At 42.3% G+C, this 21,324-nt stretch overlaps 1 protein-coding gene across 4 annotated transcripts in view; it reads right to left on the minus strand.

The window, feature by feature from the left end:
- GHR (growth hormone receptor) overlaps positions 1-8,880 on the minus strand; it is a 131,328-nt gene extending 122,448 nt beyond the window's left edge. For 2 of the 4 annotated variants that reach the window (XM_052670356.1, XM_052670359.1), the window contains exon 1: positions 8,709-8,879. The gene's annotated coding sequence lies outside the window, so the exon portion shown is untranslated. Of the gene's footprint in view, positions 1-8,436; positions 8,561-8,708 lie in introns of those variants that run through there. The other 2 variants (XM_052670361.1, XM_052670358.1) reach the window with 2 other exon arrangements.
- Positions 8,881-21,324: the final 12,444 nt, after the last annotated feature.

The raw sequence follows: 21,324 nt of genomic DNA on the forward strand, positions 1-21,324 counted from the left end.
TTTCAATGTGTTTGTTCCTCCCCTCGTAGCATGCTCCTCTTTTCCCTCCCTGTCAGATCAGCTGATGGCAGTTTTTCAACAGCAGAACACTCAGTGGGCTTGACGAATTTCACCATTAGTAGGCTACACACGCTTTCAACCTACAGAAGCTATGAAAATTGACAACAAAATATCATAGAATCACAAGGTTGGAAACGACCTGCAAGATCATCTAGTCCAACCGTCCACCCATTACCATTGCTACCACAAGCACTAAACCATATCTCGCAGCTCCTCATCCAGATGCCTCTTGAACTCTGCCAGAGACGGTGATTCACCACCTCCCTGGGCAGGACATTCCAGTGCAAATGTGTTTGTATATGTTGCATTATTAATGTAAGAAATTTATAAGACCTTTATTCATCCCTGCTAGATCAAGGGTTCTAAATTAAATTAAAAAATTTCTTGTTTAAGCATATTCAGCATTCAGTATCAGACGACCAAAGGTTGTGGTCTGTGGCTCCAGGGCCAAAGGAGCCTGGCCACTCCATTAATGGAGCAAAGAAAAAAGTAGGAACAGTAGGTTGTCTGATCCAGAAGCCAAAGCCAAGGACATGTGAATGGGACTGCACGTACTTCTCATGGCAATTTTCAAGACACCAGGTCAGTGCAGATGTTTGAGATATAGAGGCTGGTTTTGCCTGTAAGGGTGCACTTCTGCTTCATTTGTACAGCATTACATCATAGCCTCTCAACAGACAGGACTGCTTGGAAAGAGCATTCTAAATTCAGTTGAAAAAAAACCCACCATACAATAATAACTAACTGGTGAGAGATATCTGCTTCAGTCTTAAAAACAAGTAATGGCAGTCATTCGTTTTTATTGACACCTAAGGAAATAAAATGAAAATTGCAATATACACAAACAGTACCAACTCACAAATAAAGGGATTTGGAGAAAGACAACACTTGTTTGATGCAAAAATACCATTTTTCAGTTCCTTATGTTTTGTTACAATGCTGCAAAACACAGCAACCAATATGACAGTTCGAAAGCACAGCAGTGCTAGCCTCTGACAAAACAAACATTTTACTCGCCCCACAGATCTACCAGGAAAGTAGAACAATCTTTGTACTAGTAAAAAAAAAAATCAAACTGAAAATATACTTCTGGGTGTAATTCAAATTACATTCGAGCTTTTTAGATAATCATGGTGTGTTTTACTTTTTTGCTGTTTTCAGACACCTTAAATACTCTTTAACAAAGTGTTACACATGACCTTAAACATGCCTTTGTGATTACTGGTCATGTGTTATCCGGTTTTCACCTTAAGGCAGTACAAGAAGAGAGCACAGACTTCAGTCCTTCCAGCACCATCCAACAGTTACTCAAGCTTCCACATCCTGATCTTTCTACATAAACATTTTCTCCTTTGTTTCAGAAAGTATCCACAAGCTTTATGCAGCACTTGTCTTTTGATCCTTCATCCCATACAACTGCTTCTCATTCTCTGTATGTTTTCACAAACTAAAACACATGCAAGACATGTTCACCCACTATGGGAAATTTCTGTCTTCAACTCCAAGATCTCTCCTGGTTAAACAGGTACTTGTGTTCCATAGGCCTGAAATAACAATCAAACAGCAGGACAGAATTCTTCACTATTTGAATTATATCCAAAATTCAAACCTTTGTATGCAAAAGTGTGACTACTGAAGCTTCTATACAAAAGTTCTTGTTCTGTTGTTCAATGTTAAAGGGAAGGTTTAATTAAAGTCATGACAAGAGTCTTTCTTCCTAAATCCTGAATTCTTCCCAATGAACTTTTTATTTTTATTGGATCCTTAAAGCTTTCATGGGCCCTTACAGAGAAAGCCCTCAGTACGCAGGAGTAGAAAAATGGAGGAAAGACCTGAGAAGATTTTCACAAATATTTTTGTTACTTTAGTAAAATACTAATTTATTTGTAATAGGGAAAAAAAAAAAAAAAAAAAAAAAAAAAAGCAATACAACAGGCTACAATAAATGCACAGACTCAACAACAAACAACATCACCTCTTCCATAATGCCACTACATGCATTCACCTATGTCACAGGTTGATTCAAAGATACACGCACAGAATGTATTTCTTACCTCCCTCGTACCTTCACACATGATAGCTGTGGCTTACAGTTACACACACTAAGCCTGAAACATCAGTGGTGTACAAAAGTTCCTCATTATATACTGCTGTCCTCTTTGCTACGACACAAGTTACGCAGGTTTTATGCATCACTTAAACAGGGAGATGCCATTTTCCTTAACGTCATTGAGTGGAACACCTGCAGTCAGCCAAAGCCTTAAGAGCAATCAAGCAGTACTCTCTCTAGCTTACAAATCTGTGCATGCCTTGTGGTGAGCACATAACACATCACTGCAGAAGAGTGCCTGAACTCAGCAGAATAAAGGACATTCACTCTCTTACAGCCATCTATTATGTCGAGGAAAGTGGTTATCCAAGAAAAATACTTCAACTAAGAACCAGCAGTGAGGAGGCACAGGCTGCTTCTTAGGAAGGAGAATGCTTTTTTGAAATGGCACTGAACTGATGATGATCAAATGCACCCTGCTGCTGGACAACAGAGGAGCTCAGCACACGATCCCACTAAAAAAGCCCTCCTCCCAGGCCACTCCCAGTTTGGGGCTGCAGCTGCTTCATGCAGCACAGACTGTCCTGCACTGTGAGCTGGCAGTGTCTCCGTCACATAACCAGCACAGCACTGCCAACACCAGCAACTGAGACTCAGTGCTACTGCCTTGAGCTCAGACACGGTGTGAAACTCTCTCAATCTCTCCCCACTCCTGTTGCAGTAACAGTGCAGCCACGAGCATCTGTTCATCCTGGACGAGCAGGTTAGCACTCACTGTTGTTCAAGCACAAGTCAAGTCTCCAAGTTTTGGCTGTACGTGTTTCAGTTACATGTGTAGATGAGCCAAGAACTTCTGCACAAGAATTCAGGAATAAAAAGCAGCATTCCCTACAGCACACTACACATCAGTCCTTATGGTGGCTTAACTAGCTGTGCAAGGATGGAGCCGCAACATGCCCTACAATGTCAAGAATCAACTTGGATGGCTAAAGCCCCACAGAAATGGGAGCTCACAAGGCTTGACCTGTGCACGCTCAAAGGTCCAGACTGCTGTGCAGAGCTGCAGAGTCCTGACCATGTTCTGTTCTGTACTGCTTACTTAATGTTTGACTCAGTCCTTAGAGCTGCTCTATGCTTGAGTTCACACTGCCGTAGTCATTTCAAAAGCCACAGGGTCAAGAGTTTCTTTATAAGCAGAAATTTCATAGCGTTCCTTGGACCTATCTTTTGTTCATACAGAGATACTGATGGATTCCTTCTCTTACGATGACAATCAGCAACCAAATGCGGAGATAGAAGTGATGAACTAGCCTAATTGCTTTCCTCCTCTTGATTGTTATCCCAGAATACTTTACTTATTCTGAGCACTTCTGGTAAAGCTTGGATCCATATGTCATCATGCTCAGGCTTCTTCAACTTGTGCAATGCAATGACAAGGACTATCTAGAAGGAATCTAGATCATAGTGTTTTTATCTGTTCACATCTCTTTTACAGGGTCACATAAAGCAACAAACAATCTCTTGAACAATCAAAACAGCATCCAGTTTGAGTTCTTCTGGATGAAAACAGTATACCAGACATCACTCAAAATAATTGCAAATGATAAAGTAGGTTCACAACATTCTTTGTGAGCAAACACAATTTAACAAGCATTCAGTAGCAAATTAAAACAATACTTGCAGTCATGCGATAAAGGCAAGCCCAATGCACCAATCCACACTGAAGAGTTCGTATGTATGTGTGAGAAACACAGGCAAATAAATGAAAAAGGAACATGAAATACAGCAGAAATCTGGCTGCTACCTGAACATTTCAAAGCAGCTGGGAATTCTGATAAGGCATGCAGTGTGTGAAGTGAAGCAAAAGTTGACAGGCATGCTCATTTAACTGAGACAGCTAAAAAAAAAAATTGTTAGACCTTTTGGTCTGTTTCTCCCAGTCTAAAAAGTCTACAGTCAGATCTTCTTCATCCAATCCCCTCACCCCAATAGACACAGAAAGAATTGTCTGGATGTATCTGTAAGATTGAGCCAAGCACTGAATAAAACACAAAACTGTTGCATCCTGGACAGTCATGTAGACATCTGTTCACAGAACTGAGTAACATCCGTATGATTTCTATTTACAGGTTACCAACAATGCATTCTGAGATGAATGGGAATAGGGAGCCAGTCTGCCTGGACTTCACCTCCAGTATTTCAGAAGTGCAGCCAATTTTCAAGGCTAGAAACAGCTGTTGGATGTTTCCACCTAGGTAAGACAAAGTAAAAAACACTTCTACCCTCCCCAAATTCTAGGTGACCAGACCTAAATTGCCATTGCTACAAAAGCTGGGATACTGAGTGCATACATCAGGCTGCCCAGGGCTGCAGAGCCATGATAACCTGGGTACAAACAGATCAACCCTTAGCACTGTGCTGGAACACCCCCCGACAGTAGGTCAGGATTTGTTTTCTCCTACTGAAGGGTCAAGTTTTACCAATCTCATTTTCTCCCAAGGCAGTAAATCCTCAAGTACAATTTAAGCACTTGAATGATGCAACATGATGGCGAGGAGACCAAGCTGTTATTAATAACCTAATGCTTTCCAACTAACCCACAGAGTTGCATGTTAGCTGCTGACAAACTGATACTGCACAAAATCACCCTGTGGAGCATAGAAAATACGACTTTATGTTTGGACTGACTACCTTTAAACTGAGTCTGAAGACTGCAATGGACTTACAGCTTTTCAGTTCTACACTTTAATTATCTCCGTATTATTGATCAATGTTTAAATGATACCCAGAAGTAACTGATTATTCATACTTGTGTCGTTTCTGTTCTAGGATTTCATGCATAACCTTCTTAAGTGATCAGAGACAGAAACAATTTGCCTTAATGAGTGTAAAGCTGATGAAGCATCTTCACTTCATACACTGTAAGCTTCATTTCCCACGTTCTACTCTGCATGGCCATCTCTGCTTGATCCTCAGGCTTAACAGCTCTAACACTGCCATACCATAACTGTGCATCTCTGCATGATTACAGAAAAGGTGAGACAGGAAACTCCTTCCCTACCGGAGGAATAAGCAGTGTCTATTTTCTTAATGCAGACGTTGACATTTTATCCTAAATTTACCAAAGTTCTACTGCTTCCCATCCACACTTCCCATACAGAGTTTGTTCTTCACTACATCTCCAGAGCTCTCCTTACAGATCTGTTCTCTGTCATCTGCCCATACCACCACATTCCCACACCATGCATTCGTTCTGTAAAAGGACAAAGGCCATCCTGTAGAGTGCAGTACTATACAGGGAAAAGTAACGTGCCTGAAAAACACAGTCACACAGTTGAGCATGTTTTAGAAGGTACAGATATCTACATCATGATAGGTATGACTAGCCATACTCCTGGAGCTTTAAAACTCATAAATGAAGACTGCTTGATTACTGCTTCAAGCATTTACTTACTGATTACACTGATAACAAAGGAAGCGGACCACTTTCCACCTGAAAAGTTACCCCTATCTGCAGTCACACATCTCAGGGCAAGTATCTCATACATCAGCAATCATCAGTACTCAAAGCACAATGCTAGGCAAGGATGCCTTCTCACAGACACTTCTTCACAACACTGTGCCTCTGAAATGCTCAGAACTCCACTTTGTTTAGATAAGATATTAAGTCCCATCCTACTGCAAAACACAGTGAAGTGCTTCTGAAGGTTGTATTAGTTTGTTAACAAAAAAAGCTTCTGGTGATGACTTTCCTACCAGATATCTGATAAAACGTCATGCTTAAGTGTATTTTCATTTCATACCTGCAGCCCATGTGACATAGCAAACAACCGTCTGTCTGGAAACAGCCCTTACAGCTTATTAGGAAAATTTATGCCTCATACATCAAGAACCAGCTCCTGAGTAAGACAACATTCATTACATCCCCCGTGAATTAAAATGATATGTAAAATAAACATCCACCTCACACCAAGAACTCATCTCAGGATTTGTATACAGCAAAGAAAGATTTCCCTCACAATAAACTGTAGGTGCACAAAGTGTTCTTTCAAGTCCTGACATAAATCTGGTTTTTCGTTGTGTTATCTTTTTGCCTTTGTCACTGTTGCAGTGCAGCCTCACCACCTTTCTGCTGTCTTCCTGACGCTGCATGCTTCCTGCAATTACCACCGGGCTCACATGGGACAAAACTCATCTTCCCATCAGAGCCGAGCCCTTCAGCAAGGGACTCCTGTGTGGAGCCATTGTTACTGCACTGCTGTTACCCCTGCCTTGCCTTTCCCCACCACCTTCTCAACAATACTGTTTTTATTTATTTGCAATGCTTTGAAATTGTTTTGATGCCTGTCTTAAGACAGAGATGGCTTCACCTGGATTGAATATAGGTGTTGTCACATCTGATAAAACTCTTTAGAGTCTTCAATTAGAAATAAAGAAGTCTAAGCTTCTTTGCTCATCTTGTTTTCTGGCCAGTATTACTGGCTTTTGTCTGTGAAAAGATGACATTTCAAATAAGATACACAATGTTTTATTTATTCAGCCTGATGCTCCCATTAGCAGTGCAAACACTCATTTTGACTTAAAAACAAACAAACAAACAAACAAACAAACAATTTCTGAAGCAAAAGAGAGCTTCCTTTGAAAGAAGCAAGGACAATCTTTATATCTACACACAATCAAGGGAAAAGTACCCTTTTAGTTATAAAAGCTAAATGGGGCAATGCAGATGATGGAAAAGTAGAGAACCAACCCAGAGCAAGTGAATGACCGAAAAAATCTGTTTTAGCCTTCCCTGCTGGAAACACGCACAGGAGGCCCTGACAGCAGTGCAGGCTCCGGGCCGCAGGACAGAACAGGGCAGAGCAGAGCCCTCGCACCCACAGCACACCCAGTGCCGTGCACACAGCCAGGAGCTGCACTCTGGGCTGTGTGGCTGCAGATTCACACACCGTGGCACTGACATGTGCAGCAGCCATGTACCAACAAAATATGCCTGGGGTACCTATGGCTTCCCAATACAGCACAATAAATTTCAGTGGTTATTTTCATAAATTTAATAAAAGTATCACTGCCGCTTATTGGCAGTTTTTTAGATGACTCCTCAGGAAAGCCATGCAAACTGTGTTGTTTGTAAACCCCTTATAATTACTAAAGCACACTGACGTCCTGAATTAGCGCAGCAAGCAGCAGTTCTAGTAATGCCAGACGCGTATGTGGTGGAGATGAAAGCACTGCATTCCTATTTAAACACTTCAAGCTGCCTGAATAACTTTCAGTAATACTCATTTTTATCACTTAGAGCCACAGAACATTTCAATTGCAACCTAATCTCAATATTTAAAGCAGCATCTTTTATACAGATTTGAAACAAAACTTACCAAACCTCCTTACACTGACTGTTTCCAACTGTATCCTCAGCACCAGCGTGAATGACCAAGTGTGTGAACAACCAAACATGCACCACCGCAGGAGAGTTTCATATTTACTACCTACTTGGTGAGCAATTTTGGTGAGCTTAAAGGTTCACTAGATTCCTAAAATGAGATCCAACTCAAGCAGCGGGCCACAGCCTTTTCACTGCTCTGCTCTTACATCTGACTTCACCACAAGCGGAGATGCGGCCAGGGGTGCATCTGTGGTTGTGGCATAAGGAGAACGAGAGCCCGGACTGAATACTGTCCGTTAATGTGCTGCATTCTGAATAGAGTACCGCTGTTAAAGGATGAGCCACACACCTGATGGCTGCCATCACTCCCGAGACCTCGCAGCGACAGTGTTGCTGTGAGAAAGCACCGGCTGTGCATCCAGCAACGTCTCCTGTGTGTTTATGGTGGAGCGGATGCAGCATTTGTTCTTAAAAATACTCTCTTCAAGTTTTCCGGTGCAATACTTACAGTGGACCACACATTAAGAAGCAAGATCAGATAGGAACTGGGGACGAAACGGGTAGGATTCCCCTTCAAAACAAAAGAAAAAAAAAAAAAAAAAAAAAAGGGAAAAAAGAGAAAGAAAGAAAGAAGGAGAGAGGACTGCCCAAACACAGAGCAGACCTTCAGGGCAGGACGCCGGGACGCGGGCAGCACCCACCGCCCCGAACCCGCTCTTCACACCCGCACAAAGTGCAGTCCCCCGCAGCGCCCGCGACCCCGGCCCTTCACCCCCAGGACGCGCACCGCGGCCCGGCTCCGCGCTCCGGCTGCTCCCGCGGCGCCGAGCTGCGCCCGCAGCCCGAGGGGTGACGGAGCCCGCGCCGCACGGCACGCACGGAGAGCAGTGGCCGCCACCTGGCCGCCGGCAGAGGCGCGAAGCCGCCGCCCGCTACTCACCGCCCGGCTCAGAACTTCCCCCAAGTTGCCCGGCGCTCCCCGCCGTAGCCCCAGCACCATCGGGGCGCCTCGGGCAGCAGCGGCCGCCGTCCGCCCGGCAGCCGCGGCAGCGCCGCTGGGCACGCGGCGAGCGCGGCGTCGCGCGGGCCGGGCCGGTCGCAACTTGCTGGGAGGTGAGGGTCGCCCGCGGCCGCGCCCGCAGCGGCCTCCCCTCGCGGGCCGGGAGCGCCCGCCGCCCCCTCCGCCCTCTCCGCCTGCGGGCCGCGACTCACTTCGCTCGCGGGAGCCGGCAGCCCCCTCCGCGTTGCCCCTGCGCGCCGGGGCGCGGGGCTTAGCGGCCGCCGCCTCCGCCGCCTCCTCCCATGGCCGCCGCGCCCCGCTCGGCAGCTCGCTGGCCGTCAGCCGCGGGAAGGAGGGGATGAGGGAGCGGGGCCGGCGGCGCGCCGGGGGAACATGTCTGTCGGGAGGGGCCGGCGGCCGCCTCTGCTCGGGGGAGGGAGGGAGGGAGGAGAGGAGGGAGGGAGGGAGTCGGGCTGGGCGGGAGCGGTGCGCGGGGGGCTGGCGGCGGGGCTCGGCGCATTCCTGGGAGCGCGGCTGGCCGCCCGCCGCCTGGCCTGGGAGCGCTGCGCCCGGCGGCTCCGTCTAGGGGAGGAGTTGGGCTACTGCAGCGCGTCCCGCAGGCCGCGGGCTGAGCCCGGCGCCCCGCGCTGCCCGCTGCCCCTGCCCCGAGGCCGGGCCCGCTTCGTGCCGCCGCGGTGCGATTCGCGGAGAGGCGGCTGCGGTCTGCAGGGAGCGTTGTCTGACGGGTGCGCGTGCGGCCAAGCGCCCGGCACCGTGCTGCAGCCCTCGAGTAGGCAACGGCTGTAGGCAGAGTGCCTCGTGGGGCTCCTCCTGAAGTCAGACTGGTTTTTCTTTCGACACTTTTGTAGAAGAAATTGCCCCAAATGAGCATATCCCATAGTTTGTTTTACTTGGGTATAACACTGTTGAAGTACCCACGTGTGGAGAAGTGACCTCGGCAGCGATGTGCTGATCTGTGAGGCCGTGCTGCGGCTTCCCTGTGTTGCTCAGCCTCCTGCTCCTAGTACCATAGGGAGGACAAGGGCCATAACACTGAAGTGTTGCAATGTTTCACAGTCACTGGGTGAAGTGACTGGGTAAACCATGATGGAAATCACATTCTGAAATTAACCCAGAATAAAAGGGAATCGCAGCTTCCCTTGTGATAGGACACGGGTTCAAACTGAAACAAGGTACTTAGATCAGGTATAAGAAAGAAGTTTTTTACAATCAAGGTGGTGAGTCATTGGAACCATTTGCCATGGGAGGCAGAGGATGCACCATCTCTGGAAACATTCAAGATCAGGCTTGATCAGGCTCTGAGCAATCTGATCTAGATGTAAGTGTCCCTGTTCTGTGCAGGAGAGTTGGACTAAATGACTTGTAAAGGTCCCTTCCAACTAAAATGATTCTACAATTCTTCCCCAAGTTCCCTGCTGTGGTTTGATGAACACAAACGTGTGGGTTGCAGTGGCTGGGAGCAGGAGCCCACACTGCTCGAGTCTGAGCTGCCTGGCTTCAGGGAGCTCGTGCGTCTTGCAAGCAGCCCTCGCACACAAAATAAGCGGCCCTCAGGCAGCTGTCCCTCCAGGCTGGCTCTCTGCCTGCTGGCATGAGAGCCAGACCAAGAGAGGGGGCAAAAATATGCAGCTAGGGAAAGATGGGCAGTGAGATGTGACCTCACTAATTTGGGACTAGCTTAAAAGAATTGCACTCTAACATGGCATTCTGGAGTTCTGAGTCTTGCAGAGGTTTTAATGTAAGTGCCTCTTATGGCACATGGACACATCTTCCTTACTCTTACACCAGAACTATCTCCTTCCCTTTTCCCACTTCTGGAATCATGGAAACAATATTGAGCATAGCTTTTCCATTAATATATATGTACGTGTAATGGACATACAGTTCAATTCTCACCAGCGGTTAGGGGGTTCACATCCACATCTCCTGGGAGATGCCTGTGCTGCCAAACCTGTGGTTATTCCTGAGGCCTTTCATTCTGACTTCCTGCTTCTGAATCTATGGGAGAGTATAATTAGCAACTCATAGGGTTAGAAACTGCAACCGCAGACCTGATCCGGACTCTCTCATTCTGTGGCTGGAGCACTCTGCTGGAAGACAGACGTGTTCCAGCCCTTATGTTTATGGTGGTGTTCAGTACAACGTTCCTGTAACATGATAGGAATATATCTCAGATTATTACCAACTATTTTATATAGGCACAATGGCAGAGGCAGTTGAACATCAATATCACCAGACAGACAAAAGATGTAAAAGTTCCCTCCTTATATGTACAAATCAGCAAAGGTATTTATAAATCAGTAGATTTAACATATGCTCCTGATTTATTCTTCCCCGTGTTTACTGTATCCTGAATAGTGATTTTTTTTTTAATTTCTTTTTGTGGCATGTAGTTTAATTTCACGGGGATTAATGTCAAATACATCCCAACCAGATGGGCAAAAGTCCATTTGGGGGGTAATAATGAGGATTTTGCCTCTAAATTAGATCTTGAGTCTCCACACTGGCTACTAGCCTAAAAGCTGGAAAAGCACAGTGCTCTGTGTGTTATCTGTCTGTAGGGTATTGCCTCAGTACAGATAAATAGTGTAACACACAGTCAATTGAAAAAAGTGCTGTTTTTTTGTTGTTGTTGTTTGTTGGTTTTTTGGTTTTTTTTTTTTTTTTTTTTTTAATATAATCAATATATTCAGCTTCAGTGAAGAATTTGGGGGGATTATGTGATTCCTTTATTCTGTTCTGATAACACGTGATTGTGTTTTAATGATCACCAGAAATTAATTTCAGAATATCTGAGCGTGAGTCTTAAGATTAACTCAGCCACATTATAGGAATTGATTATGTTCCTTATACATCCACTAAGAAACATCTACCTTTTTACTTTCATGCATGCCTATGTACTTCACTATTTTTTTTTTTTTTTTCATTTACACTGCATTCTTACTCTCTAGATTCCTTCAGTCTCCTTGGAAAGCCTGGAAAAGCAAGTTTGACTAGAATACATTCAATAAAGACGTGAATTCTGACCTCTCTCCTGATATTTTGCTTTTCTGCAAAATATACAATAATACCAACATCAGCTAATGTGAGTATTCTCTTAATATCCACTTTGATCCATTCAGAAGAGTAATATTAAACGTCATCTCCATTCCAAGTGTGATGCTATGGAACCGGGCACAGCAAACAAAACCTGTTTTGCATTCTATTTATATTATTGTGTAATGCAATGCTTATCAATAGGATGTCAGACAGTGTTCTAACAGCTCTGTTCACAGTAGTTCTTCATCTGGAAGATGTTACTTCACTGTTAAGTGACTACAGCTAGTGCACATTGTACTATCATTGGCAGAATTACTGCAAGACTAGCTGTGAATGCCTCTTGTAAGCACTGGCTTAAATTTGTGTTTGTATGGCATAAGAGTACTTTTGTCAGTAAAATCTGTCCTAGGTGGAGTTACAATGGTACACTGATCAAACTGGTTGCGTGGTTTAGTGGTTGATAATTTCCTCCAACAAGAAAAAGCTACATTCATACATATGTTTCTAGATCAGTGTAACAGGGTCCAAATGCAGGGTTTACTTAGCTGTATGGTTTGTACTGGAAAAAATAAAGTGACTTTTTTTTGCTGCTGAACGTTTTTGCCATACAATATTATAAAATGCACTCTCACTTGGTATTTTTTTACCTGCTGAGCTTTTAGGCAAGGCCTGAGACTGGTAGGGCTCATCTGAGTAGTTCAAAATACCATAATGCACACAATTTAAATGACTATTTATTTATATTAAATTAGAAAAACAGTTTTTACTTTTTGAAAGTGCATTAAAAACTGCAGGAAACTAATGTTAAACCAAGGCATTTTCCATATTCTATATTCTTACCCACAGCTGTTTTAGTCTATTTTCTTTGCTTTGTTTTTAACATAGAATCATGGAATCACAGGCAGAATGATGTTGGAAGGCTCTCCAGAAGTCCCGTGTCCCACCAGTTCAGTGAAGAGGTCAGATGTGTTTGCTCAGGGCTTTACCCTGTTGGGTTCCAAGGATGGGGAATTCTCAGTGTTTTGGAGCAACCTGCTCCACTGCTGCTCAGTCCTATTTTAACTTTATTTATTTCAGCTTATGTGCACAATCTCTTATTCTGCTGTCTAGTATAGAAGAGCCTGACTTTACCTTCTCAGAGACCTGCTTGCTGGTAGGGGTAAGCTGCTCTGAGGTGCTCCCCAAATGGGCTGAAGCAACTCTGCCACTCAGACTCTGTAGTATAGCAGCTGCTTCAGCCCCTGAGCATCCTGGTAGCCCTGTTCCCCATGCTCCCAGTCCTCAGCTTGTATCACTGCTGTATGTTGTTCTTTCTTCCCAGGACAGGATTTTTACTTTTGAGCTGGAAGAATTTCACACAGTTCCCATCACTCCCTTCCCTAGGAAAGACCAGCCTAGGTCTTCCAACCAGAAGACAGTCTTGCTCGTGAGCCTGTGGTCTCTCCCATTTAGTGTTTTCTGCAGACTTGATGTAGATATTAAGCAGGAAAGGTCCCATGGATCCTGTGATCTTCCTGGCTCCTGGCCTCCAGGCATAAAGACTATGAATCTATATTTTTCCTCTGAAATAACATCTTTCTGCACTTAGTTTCCATTGAGCTAATTTAGGTGCTAAGGAGAAAATGGAGGTTGCAGAAGGAAGATCTTGGTACTGTGGAATAAGATTAAAAGTGGTTCACATGAATGTTTAGGGAATCACTCATTATTACAATTGTCAAACACCTAAAGAAATGGAAAAGTTTATTTGTGCTGGGTGAAACTTTACTGATAACCTCAAGAGGAAGAAAATAAATCCTTTATGAACATACTGTGTGTTCCAATGGCATTTCTGTTCATAGGGTAGGAGCAAGTTAAAATTCTGTTTAGAAGGTAGGTTACCACCACCTCTTTTCTCACTTCACCTTCTTAATATTCTCTGTTAATTCAAGATATTAGGATGTCTGAAAGAAGTGAAGCATTCTTTAAATTTCCATCATAAATGGATTTGCAGCAGCAGTTTTGGTGCAATGCACTACCATTTGCCACAAGAGGAAGCCACACTAATAAGAGGCATATTCCAGCCATGATCAGACTGCTACCAAGAGCTGTACCAGACATACAGTGCTAGCTATATGCAAAAATAAAATCAGTATTTAATAGCAGCTCTACTCTCAGCCTCTGGATATGTGGAAAATTTTAGGTTGTGGATTGCCCTCTTTCTTAAGCAAGGACTTTCAAGTCCAGTCCTTAGTCTGCTGCCCTGCACTCTACATGTGCAACAGCCAGAAGAATTGCTACAAATGAACAGTGACTAAGATTATTTTAAACATAAATAAACTGCATGTATTGTACTGTGGATCTTAGATCAAATATTCATAAAACTTGTGTGTTTTCAAGGCCTCAATGATACTGAAGCAGGCTCTAGGATGTTATTCTGGAGCCTCCTCCAATATCACTGAGGCCTAATCTGGTAGCCACAGCCTTTTTTTTTTTTTTTTTTAAACATTTTTTCTTTACTGGACACACAGGAGCTGCTGCTTTAGTTGCCTCTTTTAGAAAACCTAAAATCACAAGTGTGCAGACACCTATGCTTCAGAAAATGCTGGTCCAGAGACACCTTTATGTTTATCTGCGCTTCTCAATTCACTGTGCAGGATTTCTAGTCCTCACCTTACTGGTCCAAGGCAGGTATTTACTAAAGTGCTAAACGTGATGTGATAGTCTGAGGGATAGTCTGAGGGACTATCTCATATCTACTGTCACCCTGTGTATATCTGACATAATCTATGGTATCTAAAACAGCTCTAAATGCCTACTGCAGATACCTGATTCCCATCCTTAGTCTTTCAGTGCTTACTGAGTGTTGTGACCAGGCAGATATGCAGAACTGGAATCCAGAGCCTGACCACTCTTCCTACACCAGTGTGTCCATGTTGGCTTCCATTTCCTTCTACTAACAGCTCAAGTTTAGGCATCCAATAATACTTCTGCCTAAAATACTAGTCTCTGAAGTGTCTCAAAAGTTTAAGCATTAAGATTGTCTTGGATTGTTTCCTGTACTTAGGTTCGTAATTCTGGCATGATAGAGTCCTGATACACTTTTCAAAGTATTTTACATTGTATGTCTCAGAGTATGCCCTCTTAATCTACCCTGATTTTATGAGCATTTTTCTGCAATTTCTGTTACATATTCCAATCCCTCCCTTTAAGTTCTTTTGTCAGATTTAGGTGGAAAGGAGATTATGGAATCTACAGCAGGGACTATTTGATTTTGAAGATACTCAAATTCACTTTGGGTTGAAATGTAGTATTACCATGCAAAAAGCATCAGGCAATGATTTGGCCAAGGTCACAGTATATAAAGCAAGAGATTTAAATTGAGAGGTGTAATTGAAGAATGAGAAAGAAGCCACGGAGTCACATTTTTTTCATAAAGCTGCTAGTTCCAGAAAGAGTAGCATCCTTCAATTTGCACTCCGGGTTAAAATCTATTTCTATTTCTATTAATAGCTCTTAAGTGTATGTGGTAGCAAGGGATTAAAGTCAGACTGAGAATGTATATTACTGTGTTTTGTACATAACTGATAGGCTTGCTGTTGATGATGACATAAACCTTTCTCTGAATGTCTTGGTTATTTTAAATTGAGAGACCGTTTTGAGAAAAATGCATTATTAGAAAAAGAAAGTCTTCTCAACGTTATTTTCTTAGAGTATCAATTAAATGCTCTGTTAAGAAGCTAAGAAGTTTCAAAGCATGATCTTATTAGATACACAGACGTTCATGATATGATGTGAGATAGCCCTTTGACTCTCCCAAAAACCCATGTTCATTCACTTATTTCCCAGAACTTTCTTGTATTGTGAACTTCATCCTCTAATCAGGTGTAAAAATCAGATCCACTGAATCCTCTATAGAGCCATTTTTCACAAATGGGATTATACTGATTCTTGTCAGAAATCTTAATTGACCAATAGCTTTTTTTGCAATCAAAATGTAGATATGTAGACCCTGTTTTGCTTGCTTGACAAATCTTTCCCTGATACTGTGCCACAGTTGTAAATCTTTCCCTGATACTGTGCCACAGTTCTCATGTGTACTTTTCATTCTACTTACAGAAAATAGTTTGGCTGTTCAGCCACAGGGTCTAACATCCTTTGGTGTTCAACCACTGCCTGAATGAAATTACTACATAAAATTATTTTGTTTCATCCTGTATACCTGTATTTGATGATTCTCAGTACACATAACAGCATTGAAGGGCAGTGAGGGCAAGAGACAGTTGACCCCAGGAATCATCTGGTCCAGAGATCGTCCATCCTTTAAGATTAACTGTCCCTATCTAAGTTCTGAATCTTGACTGAATTTTCAACCAAGACTCAGTGGTAAAGGTACCCCTATCTATCAAAGCCACCTGTATCAAACCTTCCCAAATTTATTATTAGAATGTTTTTCTTTGTGCCTAAATCTTCTACAGAAGAGTTCCAGGATTTTTCTATCCACAGTAGAAGTTATGGTCAGATTATTCTCTTCTCTTTTTGATAAACTGCCATATACCCTTCAGTTTTCCCTCTTTCTTATGCCAAGCAATCTCTGGCTTTAAGTTGATCTTCATAGATCATGTTTTCTTTACTTCTAATCACACGCTATTTTGGGCTTTTTCTGGTTGAGCTTTATGTTTTGTGATGTAAAGCGTTCCGAAGGGACCGAGTCTTCCATCTGAGGTTCTGTCAGTACTGAGCTTGAGGGCTGTATGGCTTTTTACAGATTGTGGGGTATTCCTTGCCCCTTGCATTTGCAAGAGATTATTGACTTCGATAGATATTCAGTTTGTGACCTGTTCTCTCTCGGCGCTTTTCTAAAAAACTAGTTCTTAAATAGTCATTCTCAGGCTTGTATTTCTGTATTTGACTATTCCCATCTAAATTCATTTCATTTCTTTTTCATTCTACTTTACTTTTTTTTTTTTTTTTTATTAACATTTTCAGTTCAATCTGCAGTTTTTCAAAATAATTCTGATAATTCTGAGTTGTGTCTTCCAACACATTTATGACTGAATTTCTTTCCAAATTTCTCTCATCTGCAAGTTTAATAAGACTGTTACTGAGATTAGAATAAAGTCATAACTAAGACAGTTTTCTCTAGAAGCCTAAATTGTGACAAGATAGTATGACAAATAAAATAAACAAATATAAAGAAATAAATATTAACAAATCAGTTTTTATGCTATTAATTTTTTTTGCTAACTTTGGAGTGTTTACAAATAATTTGATTCTAGAATACAACTTTTACAAGTTGAAGTTAGATCAGTTACATTATTATTTCCAGGCCCTTATTCCTCTTGTCCTCCTTTTTTTTTTTGGGAGGGGGAGAGGGAAGGCAGGGGGAGAAGGAAGAGGAAGCACCTATTTTTGTCCTTTTGTTCTTTCCTGATCTTATATACTTTCTCCATCTTTCATGAATTCTCAAGTAATAGCTAATCTGATTACTTAATGTAATTCTTAAAATGTCCCACATCACAGCCTATTAAGATCACTTGTAACCTTTTCCCATCCTCTTTTTCCCCTGGTATAGATAGAGTTTGAAACCCTTTGTAGTGAATGCTATTATGCTATTATTATAGTCATGTGCATGTAATTGGCATCCAAAGAAGGTTTTAAATACTCTGATCTTCATTGGAAAATCAATTTATATGTCATCATCTCCCCCCTTACCCTAGACAGACAGGAAAAGTAACCAGTGTTTTCCTTGCCATTCCTTTTTATTAGTAGGCATTCTCTTTGGAAGTCTTTTGTACATGCATCTAGGTTGCTCTGAAAGTAATGCCTCTTATTTATTTCCATGGATGCTGCAACACATACAAAGAGCACAGTAGCACTATTGCATAGAGCAATTCTCCACTATTTTTCAACAGTCACCACTAGCATTTGCATTTGCTCCAGTGATTAACAAGAAATTGCACGCCATGCTTGTAAAAATTTGCACCAGTAGATGTGACCCACTGGTTTTGCAGTTGCTACAATGGTATAATTGCTAGGAACATGTTGTCCATACAGTCCGTCTCATAGGCACCAAATATGGACTATACCATGGCAGTGGTAGTTCAGTCAAGCCAAGACAGGCAATGTACTCCACAGTCCTCAAACTGTATGAGGCTTGGTGTTATCATGTTGTAAGGAGAAGGTTATATTCTTCTCTGGTGTGACTCTGAAAGTTTGAGCCTTCAGCTTAATCAGTGTCATGATGTAGTCATCAGAGTTGATATCTGCTCCAGGTTCCAGGAAATCCAGTATCATCTCATTTCTAATCCAAAAGACAGTGTACATCACTTAACCAGCTGGAAGCTGTGCCTTGAGCTTTTCTTTGGTGAGGAATTCACATCGCTCCTTTCCATGGACTGCTGCTGTTGTCTCATTGTGGTGACACCAGATCTTGTCACCAGAAACGATGGGGTGCGAGAAATTGTCACCTTGAGCCTTCTGTTGTTTCAGTAGGTTCTGACAAACTTTCACACAGTGTTCTTTCTGTTCCTGTGCAATCATCTGTGGGATCCACCTGGCACAAACTCTGTGACATTCCAGCGTTGCCACCATTTCCAGCACATCAAGACTGATATTCTGCCATAGGCACAGTTCTCTGGTCATAATATGCTGATTCACACAGATGAGCTGATTGAGATGCTTTTTGTTTCATGGTGTGACAGCTGTACATGGCTGTTCAGAACATGATTTGTCTTTCACATTGTCACCACTGTGAAACCCACTACCCACTGCCACATTGTGCTCACATCCGCTGTTGGGTCTCCATCAGCATTCAGCGTGCCTCAGTGAATGCCAATGGGCACCACTTTTTCTGCATGGAGGAATTCAGTGGCACATCTTTACTTCATTCATACTCCCATGTCAGATGCCATTCTGCCAGACAGCCCCAATGGGATGTTGGTAAGGTTCAGCCCCTACAGCCATATGACCAAAATGTGCCTCTGACATTATGGTCCTACATTAAAATAGGAGGCATTGCTTTCAGAGCCACCCTCATATACTGGTATTGTGCTTTATTTTTCTGATTTTTTTTTTTTTTTTAACGTGTGCTGTTATTTGCTTTAGAATTTGATCTGATTGCTACTTTCTGTGTGGAGTTTTGTGAACTTGAAGCCAATTGTAAACTTCTTGCTTATGCAGATTTGTTTTTGTTTTTGTTTTTATAGAGATACCTTAAGGTTTCTGTCACCACAACCTACTTGTGTTCTCCTTTCACTTTCTCATGGACTTGAGCTGATGGAAGTTTGCCTGCTTGAAGTCCATGATTTTCTTATTTTCCATGTTGTCTTTCTTAGGACTGTGAACTCTGTAATTTCATAGTTGTAATCTCAAAGCTGTCCTTCATCATCATATTCTTAAAACAATTACAGTTCATTGGTTAGAACCACATCTAGAAGAGCCTCTCCTCTTGCCTGTGTTTTCTCCTGCACCAGAAGTGATGACCAGTGCTTTTCCATTCAGAGCTTGCTAATCAATCTCTGTCCCAGTGTTTTCCTTTCCTAACAGTCATAGTTTAACTCAGCAGGCAACTCAGCACAACCAGTGCTCACTCCCTCCTCATCCAACCCAAATGGACAGAGGAAAGAAGCAAGAGAGAAAAAAATAAAAGCTGTGTGCTGAGATAGACAGCTTAATAGGTCAGAAAAGGCAGGGGATAATTAGAATAAATGAAACAAATGATGCAATTCCTCAACTGCTGTTGACCAATGCCTAACCAGTCTCTGAGCAATGGAACCCTCAGCCAGCTCCCCCAGCTTTACTGTTCAGCATGTTGCCATGTCATATGGGATATCTCTTTGGGCAGTTCATGTTGGCTGTCCCAGTATGTTGCCAGCTACTTTTACAGCCCCAGCCTGTTGCTGGCTGGATAGCACAAGAGGCTGAAATGTCCTTGGCTCTGTGTATGCACTGCTCAGCAACAATACATCACAGTGGGATCAACTGGATTCTCATCCTAAATCCAAGACATGGTACCATACCAGCTAGGAAGTAAATAAACTCTGTCCCAGTCAAAACCAGACAGACAGACTCTTTAGCTCTGATGGTTTGTCATACTGTTGATAAAAACAGCTCCCACAGCAGATGACAGTTCAGGTTTTGTCTTTATGTTCTTCACCGTTACTCAGAGATGTTCATTGAGCCTGACTTTCTCTTTCCCTTGGAATTCAGCTCTGTACAAAACCATACCCTTTAATAGTTAAAAGCCCTATTATATGAATTACTGTGCTAATAATTCTGTGTATTGCCAACGAGGTCATTTTTGTGGTTATGGTTTAGGTTTTCCTACTCCTCTTGTCATTTCCTGCATTTCCTTGTACTTTTTCTTGGCTTGTCAAAAATCCTCCTACACCCATGCATTATTATTTTTTTAATAAAATATTTTCAAATAATGCCTTATGCACGTGAAATGACCTCATACATGTCAAGTAATATAGAGGAGCAGATACAGAGTAATATATATTTAAAATTTAATCTGATAATGGAGCATTTTTTTCCTGTTTTTTCTCTGATTTGTATGTTCTTGACCAAATATGCAGAAAGTATAAAAACCAAATAGAGAAAGCAAGTCATAATTATAATTCTTTGCCAGCTGCAAATTTCCATACTCCGTGGTGACAGTGTTCTCAAATTGTACGTTTATTTATCATTATTGACTTGAGACAAAGCACTTCAGATTCCAGCTCTGAATTCATTTGCAAAAACAATTTAAATGTCTTCAGCACAATGGTAGTGACATTTACCTAGTGTGATTGTTACTATTGTTATTATTATTATTATTATTTAAAACAGTTCTAGCCACAGTGAAGCATCAGCAGATGTGTCCCTCCCAGTTCCCTTTAACTGCACTCCTGACACTTGTAAATAAATGCTCAGATATCCAGCCAGCGAAACCTCTGACACAAGGCACACCTAGAAATAGGTGCACAGAAATAATCTCATAAGGCATGTGACCTAGCCAACAGCAGGGCACTGTAATGCTAAGGGACGTGTGCTACTTGCCTACACATTAAGTAAGAACACCTACTTCCAAATCAGTGATCATATTCATGACTTCATGTGTGCTATATTATACTCTCACAGCATGGCATGATTACATGCACTTCCCTTTCTAAGAAATTGTCACAGAAATGCTCTTTTCTGTTTTCATAAATTTAATCTTCTCCTTTTAGTACCTGGAAGCATTTTTCAGCAGTCATCCCCCAGCAGATATAGTCCCAGCGTGGGGAAGAGACCGCAATCCCCATCACACGCCAGGGGCACAGGGTTAAAGTTTTATTTGTCTCTGCTTTCCCTCCCACAGCAATCCAGTGCAGAAGTGCTGCTAGAGCATTTCTCTTGGCTTCTTGAAGCTTAATTTAAAATACAAAAGAAGCCTTTAACTTTTGCAAAGGCAGGGAACTGTAGGGGAAGTTTGCAATTTTGGAAACCTATCAAATGAGTGATATTTCATAGCTGCCGAAAGGACCAGGACTTTAGACTTCCAAATACAGACTATTTCTTCTTGTATCTGTTGTAAAGAAAGCCAGAGAAACATACTGCTGGGTAGGATGGTTAGGGCAGGCAGGACAAGAATTTCTTCAGTAAGGTCACTGTTTTTTAGTATATATGTGTTTCAGTAGTCCAGCAAAATACTGTTGTGGTTATAAATGTGGTTGTAAAATTGTGTTTTGACTTGTATTTATTTTTCCCCAGATGTACCAATTTTTAATGAAGCTTACAGGGACACCAAAAACAGAGATGGAGGGAAAA

The sequence above is a fragment of the Tympanuchus pallidicinctus genome, unplaced genomic scaffold (genome assembly GCF_026119805.1).
Source record: "Tympanuchus pallidicinctus isolate F22 unplaced genomic scaffold, pur_lepc_1.0 scaffold9, whole genome shotgun sequence".
Taxonomy (NCBI): Eukaryota; Metazoa; Chordata; class Aves; order Galliformes; family Phasianidae; genus Tympanuchus; species Tympanuchus pallidicinctus.